General features: G+C 45.0%; 1 protein-coding gene across 1 annotated transcript in view; it reads right to left on the minus strand.

Moving 5' to 3' along the window:
- The window catches only part of Kcnma1 (potassium calcium-activated channel subfamily M alpha 1), a 719,714-nt gene that overhangs the window by 382,542 nt on the left and 319,707 nt on the right, over nucleotides 1-17,465 (minus strand).

Below are 17,465 nucleotides of genomic sequence, written 5' to 3' on the forward strand. Positions count from 1 at the left end.
GTGAAGTCACAGTGTTATTAGTTTTTTAGTGAGGCTTTGCCAATTTGACTACGGATGGTGTGTGGATGAGGGTTATCAAGATGTCATGCATCCTTCTCATGCAACCCCCATGACATTAGGTTTTAAAGATGAAGTCTCACACACACCTTCCATCTCTGTCTATAAATGCTCATGTGCCCTTTAAATACCCTACATAAGAAGCATCACTGGCTAAGGATTAGAATAGACAGGTAATCACGTTTCATCCTGAGCTATTCGTCTTCATTCCGTACAAATGTCATATTCACTTTTAAAAAGTGTCCCCACGGTGGACAGGAGGAGGAGGACCACAGACTCTATTAGAACTAGCCTGCTCAGCATATCTAAACTCACACAGTCCTCACCAAGCTTACTCATGCTTGGACCTTACACTGCTCCAATAAAATCAGTGGAGATTTTATTTAAGAGTCTGTGTGTCTAGACTCTTCTCTCCATGTGAAAACAAAGCTGCATCTTCACACTCAAAGAAATGAGCATCTTCCAGAGGTACCCTAGAAGCAGAATACACACACCCAAGAAATAATAGTCCTCACATTAATGGAGCTTCCGCTGAGTCAGTGCATGCTACCCATCCACAGAGGCAGGCCTTATGTCTACCTGAATTTCACCTCCCCTAGCTGTCACATCTGCTCTAGCAAAAGCAGATGATGATGCCCAGTTCAGGAATGAGATATGTGACAGGAGGAGCCAATTTGGGATGCTCTGTTGGATCAAAGTTCATTCATACAGAAAACTGGGAGTTTATTATCTGTCCTGTGGACTGAGCAAAAGCCAAAATGCAAAACACTGTCTTAGCATATAAAAAATAGATCACTCAATCGTAAGTGCTCATTTTCTAGAGTAGCAGTTCTCAATCTGTGGGTCATGACCCCTTTGGGCGTTGAATGACCCTTTTGCAGGGGTCACCTAAGACCATTGGAAATCACACATATTTATATTATGATTCATAACAGTAGCAAAATTAGAGTTATAAAGTAGTGACAAAAATAATTTTATGGCTGGAAGTTATCACAACATGAGGAACTATATTAAAGGGTCACAGCATTAAGGAGGTTGAGAATCACTGGTCTAGATAGAATCAACACTAAGACAGTCTACAAAGAAACAGAGGTTCTCTGGAGCAATGGGAGACCTAGCACAGGGCATGTATGAAAGCAAGCAGCCTTCCCAGAGCTCTCATCACCCAGCACCTCACACGTATCAGCTCAACGGGATGACAGGTCCTTGGATCATTCATCATGTGAACTGCAAGCTCTTGTGGCAAAAGCAGTTACCACTGCCTTATCTTTAGCTCCCTATTAACGAACCTGTCATCACTAAGCCAGGTTGTCAGTCACTGGGACAATTGGATTGAAAGTGCCAACAACAGGGGAAGACAAGATGGCATAGATGAACTGGCCAGGGACCAAGTGGCAAATAATTTTGTTATCACTCCCAGTTAGCAAAAAGACAGCTCCTGCTAAACATGTGGTCCAGCTAAGGAGCAGCCTTTTCCAAAGACAGAGGGTCTTGATGCAGATAAATGAACACAACAGAAATGTGGTCAACACTTATACTCCATCTACAAACAAGCAATGTCCCTATCTAGTGACTTGCAGCTGTGGATCAAGCACTATACTACTGTCTAGACAAGGCAGGAGAGTTAATAGAGATTTCAGTTAACAGAGTCCAAGAGAGGATGGTCTATGCAGTTCATCAGCCTGCTCTTCAGTGTGAAGAAACAGTGAAGGGACCCAGGGAGCACTCCAGTCCCAGACACCTGCAGGCATATCACTGGGTCTTCACAGACCTTCATAACCTTCACAGACCTCACCCCATCCATAAAGAGAGACCCCTAGATGGCCAGCTGTTCTCAGCCTCAACAGGACAATGCACCGCTCATTGCCAAGTCTGGAGCACTTTACCCTAGCTTCCAGAGAAAGTCTTGTACTTTCTGGTTGCCTGACATATTTATTGACTTATTTCATCTTACAATAAGACAATGGAGGACATACTATTGCCATTCCCATTTAACAGATGGGGAAGCCAGGGCTCAGGAAGGTTGGCAGCGAAGCCAAGACTCACCTAGTAAGATGAAAAGCAAGAGACTGTATCCAGAAATGCTCCCAACAACTGGGCTCATCATAGTCTAGTGACTCTCCATAGGACTTCATATGGGGGAGAACATGGCTCAGTTGGTAAAATGCTTGCCACAAGCATGAGGACCTGAATTTGCATCCCCAGAACCAACATAAAAGTCAGGAATGGTAGTTTAAATCAGTAACTACAATGGTATGGTAGTTACAGTTGGGGATATCCCCAAGGCTCACTGGTCAGCCAGTTTCGACAAATTAGTGAGTTCCAGGTTCAGTGAAGAGACTGTCTCAAAAATTAAGGTTGAACATGATTGAGGAAGATGCTTGACACAACATCTGGCTTCCACAAATACATACAATGTGTGTGTGCACATATACACAAATACAATTAAACTAGTGGTTCATAATAGCTATCAGTAAATTGACTGACTGACCAACAACAGAAAATCTGAGGTTTTAAATGCAAAGTTATTTTGACTATATAAGCTTTCTAGAGACAAAGAAATACAGTTTCATGACACATCCTGAGTCTGTGTCTCAAAAGTGAGTGCCAGCTGCCAGCTGGGCCAGGAGGAAGGCTGACTACTACTAACTGCAGACTAGGTGACGTGTCTCCACTGCTAACATAGCCTTAGAGTCTATGATTCCACCCTGCTCTGAAAAAGAACATTATTAGTCAACTATTCTTTTTGGGGGAAGACCAAAGTCCTGTCTGGCAGAAGTGACAGCCCTGAGCCTAAAGCAGTGGGGAATGCGGTGACAGACTTATCTCTTCCAGCTCCCTGGGAGGTCTTTCTGGTGGCTGTCAGACAGATATCTCTAAATCTATTCTCCCAATTACCTTCTAGGCAGGCAAAATTCACTGAAACGGGTCTGTTTCCACCTTAAGCCAATCTGTCTCCTGTTCTAATGCAGATAGCTCCATTCCACCAAAGGCTGAGGCGTCCTGTAAGTGTGAGAGGATGTCAGGGTTCCAGCAGGCATCACAGCTTCCAAAATGCTGATTGCCAGCAGACAGCTGGAACCCCAGCTGGCTTCCCTGTGCCTGTGCATCTGCCAACTGTGCTCAGGTAAGAGACTGGCCAGTAGCAGAATTACCAGGGGCCACTAGGTGTCAGTATCTGGGACAGAAATAAAGAACGATCTCAGAGCCTAGTTCTGAAGTGAGACAGTTATCGCTTAAGGAGCCATCCAAACTCTCCCAAGTTTGAACAAAAGGGACTGACAATGACCTGATACACAGGACCCCAAAGGTCGTCTACTGTCTCAAATGTAGTAATACCGAATCTAACCAGTGCCTGACCTAGATGATAATGAAGGCTCCCTTGTTATGCTGTAGTGGATGTTATTTCAAGCAGACATAGTTTGGGAGTATAAATACAAAGGACTTTACATAGACTCCTTAAAACACACATTGCCCAAACATTTTCCTTTACAATACAATGCATGTCCCATCATTGAGTGTGCAAGTGCATCTTTTCCATTTCTAACCCCAGATGGATGAGTCTTAATAATTCTTTTCACCATGGGTTTTAGCATCTAAAACACGAACAAAAAGCTGACAAGAGAAGCCAGTCTCAAAAGGTCATGTATTGTGGGCTCTACTTACTTGACCTTTGCAGTTACTGTTCATTCGTTTGTTGAACTATTAACTACCATGAACTCCATGGCCGGGCTGTCCTCAAACCACTGATTCAGTGCCTCCTGGGTGCCAGGATTATAGATAGGCATGCAATAACACTCTGCTGAACTTTCTCTAAAAGACAAAGCTGCAGTGGTGGATGGTTGCCAGGGATCAGTCTGCAGGGTAACGGGGTTGTTCAAGTGTCCATGATGAGCATGGTAGAGGCCATGGGCACACACAGATGTGCTAAATGCCATAAGCTAGCATACTAAAAGAAAACAAGTCATTCTTGACTGCATAACAATTAACAACTGAAAGGAAATACTTGAAAGCCCCTGAATGAGCTAGCTCTTCTTTCAGGTCTTCTGAATTAGAAGACATTTGGAAAGCTATGGATGAGACACGCAGAACTTTCAAGGGAGCAGTGGAGGTAGAAGCTCCATGGAAGGACATAGTAAAGTGGTTTTAAAATGCAAAGGGTATAGAGAAGGCAGAGGGGCAGCAGTGAGGCCAAAACAAGCCAGATCCATCTGTGTGCCCTCCACCCAAGGACAACCCAAGGCCTGGGTGACCCACCCTCCCGCCAGCAAGCCACTGTCCTTGACTTTAGTGTCTGCTTGTACGGAAAGGGGACTCTCAAATGAGGCTGTGTCTTTCTATACTCTCTTCCCAATGCAGTTATTTCAGTGCAGAGACACAGAACTGAGAGTCAGCTCTTTCCCATCAACACTGTAAAGAGGACGAATTTGTCCTTCAAAGCTGCAAGGACTAAGGTCATGCGTGAAGACTGATGAGATTGTGGTCTTATGGGAAATTCCACTTTCTGGTAGCTCTGTTGGTGCCTCCGAAGAATGGGACAATGACTCTGTCTTTGAAGACATAGGGAACAAAGATACTTAACCAGTCCTTTTGAACCGGTGAGAAGTAGGTGTCATCCTAAGCTTGACTGCTGAGGTCTGCAGGGGAAAGGTCAACTGTCTTGAAAGTGATGGTGCTTTTCTCACCAGTCTCCTGGGGCTGTCCAGGACAAGGACTGGAGAGATGCAGAGATGCAGTACGCAGGGGATCCGCCAGGCACACAGCAATTCTGAAGGAATCCTTCCCCTACCCCACTGTCGTATTAGCAATGTGGATAAAAATCCAGAGATCAACACACACACACACACACACACACACACACACACACCACTCCATGCATTTACACGTCTTTGGGTTTTGTTGCCCCTGAACCAGTCCCACAGGCTAGCTACCTTCACTTCTGTAGTGAAGTGAACTCCCAACTGAATTACTTCCCAGAAATGTCTTAATTAGAGGCTGGTGTCATTGTTGCATTGGAGGTTTCAATGGAAGTCCCTGGGTTCTAACCTGCTGAGATTTCCTCTAATAAAAGATGCTTACAGAGCCTTGCTGAAGCACCAGTCAACCCTAACATTCAAATAGGAAAAACTATTGCCTCTCAAAGCTCCAGGGGTAGGCACCCAGTGTACCTACCACAGCATAAAGAAGTAACGAGTTGAAGCAGATTACAAGTGTTTTTAAAACAGACAGCCCGTAGGGGAAAATTCATGGAAAATCTATGATTACTCCTTGAGGGGGCAGAATGTCACCAGGTGAAAGAGGTTTGTCGATAAAGAGCCACAGTCTCATCTGCTCCAACCAAACTCTTCCCTGGAGGAATATCAGCGGAAAGTGAACTTCCTGCCGTCAATGCAACGAAGGGGGCAAGACACTAGTGGCACCTGGGGTGGGGACCCTGACTTCTTTCCCAGGGCTCGAGGGGAAAGGAACGACACCGTCACGTGCATGCATGTGTTGCTGCTTTACGTGGGTGTTTTCTTTTCTTCCACACTGCAGCCTGGGTGTTCTTCATTCCACCTTATGGGCAAGTCCAGTACCGCTTATGTGCGATGAACCCCTTGGAGCCACCAGATAAGGATGACGAGAAATGTGGGTGTGGCTCACCCGCAGCTGTCTTCCTCCCTTACCCGCCTGGCTTCAGAGTTCTAAAACCCTGGGCTCCTGAAAGATTCCCAAACGTCATAAATTTTGAAACTGCACCAAGGAATGAAAGTTTAAAACTGTCTTCAAAGGAATCCCTTAAGGAACACAATACCATGCATATAAAAGCGTCAGTGGGCCCAGATAAAAGAGCTTGTGACACAGCGATATTTCCAAAAATAAGACTCCTTCTCTCCTCGGAGAAGAAGACACGGGGGCACACTAGGCATCCAGCCTGCTGGGGCAAAAAGGGATTGATTACTCTAGGGCCTCCGCACTCAGAACTGGGGCTTCTGGAGTGTTACTGTCAAGATGGAACGGGTCCTTTGTTAGAGCTGATGTTGGAATTGACTAACCAGGGCAAGTGTGTTCTGTGTGTTCATCCCTTCTGTGGTTATCTGCTGGGGCTCTAGAGGTATAACTCAGTTGGCTGAGTGCTTGCCTGGCATACACAGGAAGGCCCTGGATTTGATTCTTGGCACCATATAAAACTGTGGTGGTGCAAGGCTATAATCCCAGCACGCACAGGGTGGAAGCAGGATGGAAGCAGTTTAAGGTCATCTTAGGTTCCCCAGATAGTTAAAGGTCACCCTGGGCTATGTTGAGACACTGCCTTAAACAATGAAGCAAGATCAGTTTCTTTGTCTGGACTACTGAGTGCCAATGACTGCGAGGGACGCTGAGGGTAATGTTCAATGATTAGAATATTCTCACACTGGTCCCCACATCACCTTGTCTGGCTCCTGACACAGGGGTTAAGTCACCCGAGCTGTTTCTTGGGCAGCCTGACTAATTGATCCCTTTGATTCAGTCAATGGAGGTGGTCCCCCAAGGAAGGGAAGAGATGGAATCAGCCTTATTCTGACTTCATTGGCAGTCTTCCTTCATGAACTCCTTATCTTTGAAATTTTAGCCCCAGTCCTTCTCTTGTTAAGACATACATGTTTGGTGTTTTACTCCTCCTAAGCAAAGGTACCTAGCTCCCCACTGACCACCCCTCTCTGGAACTACCTGATTTCACTAGCGGGAACCTAACCTCTATAGGAACTAAATAAAGCCAACCAGATCCCTGCGTTCTGACGCTCACACGTGAACAGTGTCAGGCCATGAAGTAAACAGACAACAGAGAATAAAGGAAACCAGTAGCACTGTCGCAGGAGCAGGGGTGTGGGACAAGCGTGTCATGACTAGAAGACATCCGGATGGCCGAGATCTGAAGACTACAATGGATTCTGAAGGAAAACAAGCCGGATTAGGCAGGTGTGTGTGTGCGGGTGAGGGGGGGTCAAGTGAATTAAGTAATCTAGCTCTGAATAGGGCATAATAAGGAATTCTTTATTAAAGGGGAACTCACAGATCACAACAGGAAACAGAAATGGTATCCAACACCCAGGTGTGGCAAGGGGGGGAGCACAAGTGGGCCGCACCTTTTTGGTACCCAAGGCCATGCCCAACTGGTCTAGGTTCTCAAAGGCCATTGGTTGAAGGAGGTTCCCCCTCCTTCAGGATTCTACTTACGGCAGGCTGTGGCTTGAGTATTCCAATACTACAGGACCTCCGGCAAAGTTAACTTGGTGTTTAACTAAAAGTTACAATCAGGTCAGGGGATTGGAGGGCACAGGCAGTGAGAAGCTAGGCAACGTGTAATGAAATGAGAGACTGGACATAGTTAAGATATGGCAGGGCATGGGGAATTAACAACTGATTTGGTTGACTTTTTGTTTTGGGGGGGTTTTTTGTTTGTTTTTTTGTTTTTTGTTTTATTTTGGTTTTTTGGTCCTATTAGAGTCTCATGGAAGATAGGCAATAACTCTACTCCTGTGTTGTTTTATCCCCACCCCACTTCCTTTTTTGGAAACAGGGTCTCATGATGCTGCTGGTCTTGGGCAGACTCTGTATCCCAGGCAGATACTATCCAAGGCAATCTTCCTGTCTCAGCCTCCTTAGCAGCTAGGATTATAGACTTGCTCTACCAGGCCCAGTTTGACTGACAGTTTTCATGTGTGTGTCTGTGTGTGTGTGTGTGTGTGTGTGTGTGTGTGTGTGTGTGTAAAAACCAGATAACTCAGGTGTCATCCTCAGGAATGTCATTCACCTCCTTTGACAGAGGGTCTCTCCTTGGCCTGGAGTTTGCCAATTAGGCCTGGCTGGCAGGCTACTGAGCCCCAGGAATCCTTCTGTTCCCACCCCACCCAACTCCCATGCTGAGATTATAATTTTACACCCCCACACCCAGCTCCTTCATATGGGATCCGTGGGCAGAATGCAGGTACCATTGCAAGGTAAGCACTTTCCCCACTGAACTATCTCCCCAGCCCTTGGTTGCCATCTTCAAAGACCACGGCAATCAATGTATAGAAAGATTTTTCTCTGTCCATAGACAGAGAGTGTCAATCCCACTCTGCCAAGAGTCTTCCTCATGGGACAATCAGCTTGTCTAGAAGGGAACTAACCCACCTCTTGATGATCATACACAGGAAGATGAGTCACAGCTTTTGAGGTATGGTGTTATGAGATTTTAGGTCCCTTGATACCAGTGACATCAAGCCCTGAAGTCAAAATGGAAAGAGGTAACCATTTGTGTGCATGGTGGTCTTGCCATTTCTAGGGTCAGCATGCATTCTGTGGGGTTCTCGTTGAAAGGACTCACACACCAGCAAAGCCTTATATTGTGAGGCAACATATTGTGTGTGCAGGCTTTACCTCAAGACCAGGAATCAAGAGCATTCTCTAAAGAGGCCTTAACCTAACCTTCCACGCCATTCGTCAGATGCTCAGTCCCGGGTTTTATCCTGCTTCCTGCACCTCCTCTGCTACAGCACCCAGGGCCTTTCTCATTTCTTCCAAGTAACAAATACATGCTGCCATGCAAGGCTGAAGGAGAGGAAAACTTAGCCCTATGGTCCCCCGTGGAGCCGGCCTCCCCAAGATGCTACTCATCTGGCATTTGGATTGTTTGCACTTTAATCAGAAGGCTGTTAAGATATCTCTGCTGGGTTTCTGTACACAGTTTTTCTCTAATGAAGCAGTAAATCTCTTTCACAAACAATAGTTGTGTCACACAGATGCATCTGGCCCCAGTCAGCATGGCTGCAATATCCCTGCAAATGGAAGACCCCTGTTAGGTCTCTCTGACCAGCACAGGGCCACCACCGTAATGGTTCAATCATAGTCTTGGTCCTGTTTCACTCTGAGACAAAGAATCAGGTGGCTTTCAAGGAGACATGGTATGGTGTTCTTAGCATATGACACTGTAGCTTGGTTTCTACTATGTAAGGAGTATGTTTTGAGTCAATACACAGGTCTTGGCTGCAACTCTGGGCATGGGTCTGCGGCAGTTAACCCAGTATGGTTACATATAAGCCTGGTTCAATAACCCCAGCTGTTAGCTACTCACTAGAGCAGTGGTTCTCAATCTGTGGCTCATGACCCCTTTGGGTTGCATATCAGATATCCTGCATATCAGATACTTGCATTACAATTCATACCTGTAGCAAAATTACACTAATGAAGTAGCAACAAAAATAATTTTATTGTTGAGGGTCACTACAATATGAGGAACTCTATTTAAGGGTCACATCATACGAAAGGTTGAGAACCACAGCTCTGGGGTGTCAGTAAAGTCTGATATGTCTATAATGAAATACTAAGGGGCAATTGGTGACTGGTATGCAGAACACTGCTGAGTGTGACATGAGGCTAGACCCAGGTAGCAATTGCCATCAAAGTGTAGCATTTAAACCTGGGAACATGGCTCAATAGTGGAGGCATCTGCAGCACACGCCTGAGGACTGGTATCAAGATCTCCAGAACTCACATAAATAATGGGGAGCCATGAGAGTCTGCTTATAATTCCTGCCCTAGAAGACAGAGACATGGATCCACAGAAAAAGCCAGCTAGTGAAACTGGTTATGTGGACACATTCTGGGTTTGACTGAGAGGGCCTGCTTCATTAAATAAAGTAAAATAACATCAACCTTGGGTCTCTGCATACATGTGCAACCTCCTGCACACTTAACCCCCAAACACACTCATGCACCCAGACACATGCAAAAATGTTTATACACACACACACATGGGGGGTTAATAAAACATGGTACCATTTATGATACACATAGCCTGGGACTCAATAATGTCACTGAGAGTTTTCCCTCAGATGCAGTGACATGTATGTGTAAAGATAAATATAAGACTGTGCTACAGCCGTGTTTGTTACAGCTAGAGGTTAGAAATAGCATTAATGTCTACCAGGTTACCATGACTCTGGTTGGTGTTCACAGATACTAAACCCATATGTATTCCATTTGGCAGAAACCATCCACCAAACTCTGAACATGGATCTTTCCCTAGCTACGTCATATGAGGAATAATGTTTCCTCACAAGGCTGAACAGAAAACCCAGCACACAGTCACCAGTGAGCTCCTGATGACAAGGGTAAACACACAGTGTAGTATGTTGTGTTGTTTTGATGAGCCATGCTGCTCAGTAGCATGCACAATAAATGCATTTTGTCCTTCATATTCTTTATATGTGATGAGTTTGTCTGGGTGTAACTTCACCATCACATTGAAGCAATGTAAGATTGCGTAGCTTTTAGCATGGGTAGGTATATTGATCCTGGTCCAAACATGTCACTGAGAGATATACCAACAGGAAAATCAGCTATCACTATGGATTTCAAAAAATATTTGTTTTTTTTATGTGTATAAATTTCATAAGTCTATGCATGTAAGAATGCTGTATGTGTGGCTGATACTTGCAAAGGCTAAAAGAGGATGCTGAACTGCTGTGGGACAATGGCCTTGTACCCTGTAAAGATTTGTTTCTTGCACTTGTTTAATAAAATGCCGATTGGCCAGTAGTCAGGCAAAAAGTATAGGCGGGGCGACCAGGTGGAAAGCAGAGGCAGAGTGACTAGAACAGAAAAATTCTGGGAAGAGGAAAGAGTCAGTCTGCAGTTGGCACAGTCACAGAGGAAACCAGGCACAGAGGAAGCAATATGAGAATGCCTCACTGATAAAAGGTACCAATTCACATGGCTAACACAGAAAAGAATTATGGGCTAATTTAAGATGTAAGAGTTAATAAAAGGCCTGAGCTAATAGGCCAACTAGTTTATAATTAATGTAGAGTTCTGTGTGTTTCTTTGGGACTGAATGGCTGTGGGACTGGGTGGGACAGAAACCTCTCTCGATACTGGATTTCCTGGACTTGGAGTTAAACACAGTTAGGAGCTACCATATTAATGCTAGGAACTAAACCCAGATCCCCTGTAAAGCAAAAAATAGTCTTAGCAACTGAGCCATCTCTCCAGCTCCAAATTACCATTTGTTTTTAAAATGAAAAATCTATGCAAATACACAAGTGCATATGCATGTAAGTTATAAGCTTGTCTATGCATGCCTTCTTATTGAGAGAATCCCTCAAAATTATTAACCAATAGTGTCAACCTTTAGGAAGCAGAATGTACATGCAGCACTAGAAACAAGAGATGAAAGGATACTTTTAGTTCCTTGACAGTTTCCTTTCCACCCATACAAGCATCGACTTCATCTCTTAAAAACAAGTATCTAAAAAGAGTGAAAATCAGTTCCACAAGACCCAAGTGAATAATATCAAGAAACCATTGGCCGGACTTTGTGGAAACAAGTCTAAACAAAATATAGAGGAGGAGACCCAACACAAATGGGCCATTCATTGCAGGCATCATATAATCAAACTGAATTTGAATGTGACAGTCTGTGTCAAACAAACAAAAACCCAGGAGATTCATATATGCCAATCAGAGAAGGCCCAGTGTATTTGAGTTATCACCATCCAAAAGTCTCCTATGCTTTTAACCCTACAGAGGAGGCAGCTATTAGAGAACCCATCAGGCTTTGGCTTCCCTCTGTTCTTCTGAGTCCTTCTCTGAGAAGGGAGTCCACTTTGGCTAACTGGCTCAGCTCAGCACATTCTATTTCATAGAAGAGATGCTGCTCCATTTCTGAACTAATTACAAACCACTCAACAAGGTTCCTTTGCAGGTGACTGCTACATTACACAGCAAGGGGGCTCTGCTGGTAAAATTAGGCTGAGAATCTTAAATGGGGAGGTATTCTGGAGGTTCTGGATGAACCAGTATGATACTGGGGTCTGTGTAAGGAGGTGTGAGGTACAAAGCCAGAGAAGGTGACATGTTGACAGAATCAGATGTCAGAGTGGCACAAAAAGAGACTAAGAACAAAAATGCAAGTGGTTTCTAGGAGTCAGGAAATGTGAGGAAATAGACCCCCAGCTAGAGCTTCAACTCTACTGATACCTGGAATCACCCATAGGCCGCTGTGAGAACTGCTGACCTCCAACACTAGAAAATGTAGTTGTGCTTTTTAAGTCATTGGGTTTATCGTGATTTGTTACAGTAGAGGGTAGAAGGTAACAGAAAAGTAGACCTTTAGAAACAGTCTACTTCACATGGGAAGATGGGAGCCATAAGCTAGGCCTGTCTCATGCAGCAACTCCCCAGCCTTTTGACTAAAAATCCAGATTTCCCATGGTACCACAGGTCCGGCAGAACCTGGAGAGTGGCAGGCATCACCCTTGGTCTGGTAAAAGCAGAAGACTCCCGAACAGTTTTGTTATCCCTGCCCACTGTGGAGAATCCAGCATGGTGGTTGTCTAAGCAAAATGTCATGTCTGTCTGGATCATGTATCGGTACCACTCGTCAAAGAGGTGACAGATGAGAAGCCTCATGCCCACCTAGTGGTGGGGTTTTACACTGTCAGAGGATGTGTGCTAACATGAAGAACAAAGAATTTCCAGCAAAATGCATGTATGTTTCATGGTTTCTGAGGTTAAGTTCACCCCACTTGTAAAGGCTGAAGGCTTCATCCTTGTAAAGGAGCCTTACTGAGACTCAGGAGGAGCTGAGAGTGAGGGAGGTAAATAACACAGTCTACGGATGAACTTGAACTCCAGAGAGCTACAAAGCCAGGACTTGGCCTCACTGTCTCATGCTTTAAGAATACAGTCACAAGTAGCAAGACTGCCTAACCCAGCAATCTGAGCACCGTCAGCTTCACCTGCAGGCCGTAGCCAGCATTTTCAGTGTGAGATTTGCTAAGACACTGAAGACACAGATACCAGATCCTGAATGAAAACTTTACAGCTGTTTTCTTTTTCCAGCTGGGGACCACAAATCTTTATTGCTCCCTTTTATTCAAGTGACGGCTCCACTCTGGCTCCATGGTTGTCATGCATGGTGCATGGTGCTGCTTTGCTGATTTATAGCCAGTTGAATCACTGTCTCATTAAGTCAAAAGAGATTAGTATGGGAACCAAGTTTGTAAACGACAAGACGCTACAAAACACGTCTGGAGGCAAGGCTACCAAGGCTCAAAATACACTTCTCATTAATCCGCCTGCTCTTTAAGGCAGATGGTGGAAATGAGACATCCTGTACCTGTGAGGCTGAAAACAACGAAACACATCTCCTCCTTCTTAAATCTGAGCGTCTTCATTCCCCAAATCGGAACAGAACCAGTAGACAAAGGAAGGGAAATGACGCTGACTACTTCATTTCTCCTAGACACCTCTGGGAGGGACATCTCTGTGTGAGCTGGCCCTCAAACCAACTCAATTCACACAGGAGTCTCTGTACCAGTAGCAAATGGGAAGATGAAGTCAAAGGCAGGTGATGGGTACTCATCCCAATGGACTTCTAGCCAGGCTCTCCCTCATACAGCAAGCTCTAAAAGTTAATAAAGCAGAAACCTGGACTGTTGCATCCAAAGTAGATTCATTAATTATAAGAACACAATAGTAATTATAAACTGGTACACTCTGCTAGCAATCACTTCTCAACAAACTGTATGCACCCCCCTCCTGAGTCCAGGCTGATGACAAGGATTCTGTCGAACTCATTAAAATGGAGGTTGGTGCTCTACTCAGAAAAGACGGATGTTAAAACACACACACCCTTTTATTAAATGAAATACTAGCTGAGAAGAGGCCCTGCCCATTACTTATCTAAGTGTTCTCGATTTGAGCTCTCTTACCATCCTTGATGAAGAGCCAACAGGTCTAGAAGGAAACCCTTCAGCACTTGGTGGGACTCTTTTCTGTGTTCATCTGAGTGACGGCCTTGGACTCACAGCCAAACTAGGTGCCAACTTTGTACAGGAATGGGGAGGAGATTGTGATGGGCATCACTGTGCATAGCTAAGGCATTATCCCTGACATCTTCCCTACAGACACCAGAGAAATCTGCACCTCACTGCTTGGGCCTCTCTGCTTAGGGAATACAAAGCTATTGTTTTCATATGTACACTTTTGCTCTAGGCCGATTTTCCTGAACAGGGGAGCTGGGGGCTTATTTTAAAGCCAGGTTAGTGTTATAACATTGACACTTTATGCGGAAACAGGGACATTTACATTTTGATAAGATGGAGGGGGCTGTGGGTCAAACTCTGTGATACCCTCTCTCTGCCTTGTTACCATCTATCGCTCTCTTAAAACAACAACAAAAAACTCATGCATGTGCGTGGGTTGTTAACCCTTTGCTCCCATCTCAAAGTCCCCCAAAAGCCCCATTTTAAGGCTTATGAGAGGAAAGGGTCCCGCCGTGCCTCCTCTTTGACTCACTGAGGCAGCTGATCAGCCACATCTGCATTTCTCATCTGCGCAGAGCCTGCTGCTGTCACCCTTGGGCGCCTCTCCAGTGAGCCTCAAAATGGGATTTCACTTGTTGGGTCCAAATGGAGAGTTTCTGAGACGTCGACATAATTCATGAGGCTTTGGAAACAAGCTGAAGTTGTTTTTGTACTTTCCATGAACTGGACTGCTCCGGCAGGCAGTGCCTAAATATCTCTGCTTGCCTTCCCATCAAGGAGATCAGTGTGGGGGCATGCAGACGGGGAGCTAGCTTGGGAACCCAAATGCTCTTTAGCTGAAAGCCCTGCACTCTCTTCACCTGCTCTGATTCCTCTGAGCCCCAGAACTTGAAAGCCTTCCCGGGCCTTCTCCCTAACCTCTAGCAGCAAACAAATCCAATAAAGGCATTCCCCCCCCCCCCACCCCAGAAGCTGTACCCAATAAGGAACTCCTAGAAGCTGGTGACAGTATTCCATCAGTATAGTGTTTGCAGTCTGTGCCTAAGAACTTGTTGTGGGTACCCAGAGGCCACATACAAATAATCCAGGTGGGGTGGGTACGTGTCTGTGATCCTAGAACAGGAGATGCAGAGACAGGTCCAAGCCTGGTGCTCTCTCTCCAGACAATCCACCCTAATTGGCATGCACCAAGAGAGTGAGAAGCCCTATCTCAAAACTAAATATATATGTCCATATATATATATATGTAATTATATAAATATATATATATACATACATACAAAGAAAGATGACACTCACAGTTGTCCTCAACTAAACACACACACACACACACACACACACACACACACACACACACTACCACTGAGAAGTTGGAGACTGAAGAGATGGCTCAGTGGGTAAGAGCATTTGCTGCTCTTATAGAGGACCCAGGTTCCATTCCCAATACCCACATGATAGCTCACAATTGTCTACAACTCCAGGACCAGGGGAAGTAACTAGGTTCTAACCTCTACAGGCCCTAGGCCCACATGTGGTACACCTACACACATCCAAGAAACACTCTTACACATAAAATAAAATAAAAACACCAAGGAGTGATGAAGTAGCCCCTGCTCAGTTACTGAGCCCCCTCCTCAGCTTGGTCACTCACTGTACGCCTCACGGTAGGCCTTTACAGAAATAAAAGGGCAATCCTGTAAACTCAAGGCTGACTAAGGGACCTCGGGTTGAATTTTATTCTTAGCTACACCCTAAGCCAGGATCTCTGTGCAGTGCATCCATGAGCAACTATGGAAATGTATTGGCTTTTAGATAACTCGGATCCCTGACTTAAGGACAAGAAGAAGGAAAGGAGCTTACGAAAGTCTGTCCTTGCCTCTCAATACAGTGACTGCGCTGCTTCTGAAAACACAGCTTCCAGTCTGTGCCCATGTCTGAGCACCTCCATGTCTATGCATCGGGATGAGCTATGTAATCCCTCTCTGGGCCTCAACTCACGCTCTGGTAAAATGGGGAGAGTGGGGGGCACCTGCTCACAGGGAGAGTTGTTGTGAAGATTAAATGATCTAATTTATGTAAAGCACCATATCATTATGTAATTAAATTCAATTCCAAGAATCACACATTTTCCAATAGAGTGATTGTGAAATTGCAGTCTAGTTCACACTCTGCATATTTTAATACATATATATTTAATACCAATTCCTCTCACCCCAATCTTGCCCAAAATGTAGGTATTAAGTTGCTGGTACATCTTACTAATCAAGGCATTCTTAAATGAAGAGGGCATGATCTTTTAATTACTGTCTCGTTGCTAGTAATGGATCTGAAGTTCACAACACCTGCCACCCTAAAGACTTCTGCAGTCGGCTCTGTACTGGCAGTCATGGGAGAGGCAGAGCCAGAAAGTTAACACGTCCTTTCTGACCTGGCTGCCTGGGACACAACTCCTGAAATCCTTGCCCAGTTCCTGGTGACTCACAACCCCGGCTGTTCACCAAAATACTGGGTAGCTGACTGGCCATGGTGGAGGGGTATGTCCGAGTTCAATTACTTGCCCTGTGCACTGGACTTGACAAAATATCTCCTGGAGGTCCCACACTTTAAGGTCTGAATTTCCAGACAACCTCACACATAACACAAAGATGGCTATACCTGGTTTGAATTCTAGGAGAATCAAGAATTCACTGATTTCTAAAACTGGAAGGTTCACCCTCTTGAATGGACCTTTGTTGATGAGATGAGGAGAAGTCCTCAAAGGCAATACTCAGCCAGGAAATAAGGAAACCTTATTTGAGCCTTCAACTGCATCTCTCCTCTCAGCCAGCTAAGAAAATTTACCTCTTTTGAATCCTGAAGAAGTTTCGGTTCACAAGTGACCTATTCACTCAAGAAGACATTTGAGGAAAAGAGAAAACTTTCATGCAGGCTTGAACCCATAAGGAACAGCAAGGGTGAGTATTGGGTCGGAAGCAGTTCAGCTCTCTGGCAGCCCTTTATACAAAAACTTGGGATTGTTTGGCTGGGGGCTTCACCCCAGCCCCTGGCATAAGCTGCCTCTCCTGGGAGTTGCCTCAGTCCAAACTCCATCTCTGAGAAAGCCCGCCAAATGGTGTCCCCTCCCCAGGGAGGGTCAAGACCACTCCCACAGGTTATTTAAAATTCTCTCCAGAAAATGAACACGTGGTCTCCAGGTTTTGCGTGATCTCTCCTTCTCTCTCTTCCCCTCTCCATGTTTTTTGGGGGGCACTCCATTAAACATGGACATCTGTTAACTCTGTCTGATTTGGTTTGATTTGGGGTATTTACATCGGTGGAGAGGTTCGTCTTAAGAAAATACTTAGCAGTGGGAATCACCACCAGGAAAGAATTTCTTCCAAGGCTTTCTGTAAATGGTTCCTGGTAAACCCATTCACTTCAGAGAGCTTATTTTTCTTCTTTTGCCTACTCTTAGCCTTCCTTACAACAGACCTCGCTTCTATCATCTTCTACTTTCAGAGAAACACTTCAGGCAGCTGTCATTATCATTCATTTTCTGAACCACCAAGGCACCAAGTGCCCCAGAGAATGAGCAGGTGAGGTGGCTTGACTGTACTTTAACACACATGACATCACAAACCAACATTAAGTAGCAAT

This window comes from Arvicola amphibius, chromosome 13 (genome assembly GCF_903992535.2).
Source record: "Arvicola amphibius chromosome 13, mArvAmp1.2, whole genome shotgun sequence".
Taxonomy (NCBI): Eukaryota; Metazoa; Chordata; class Mammalia; order Rodentia; family Cricetidae; genus Arvicola; species Arvicola amphibius.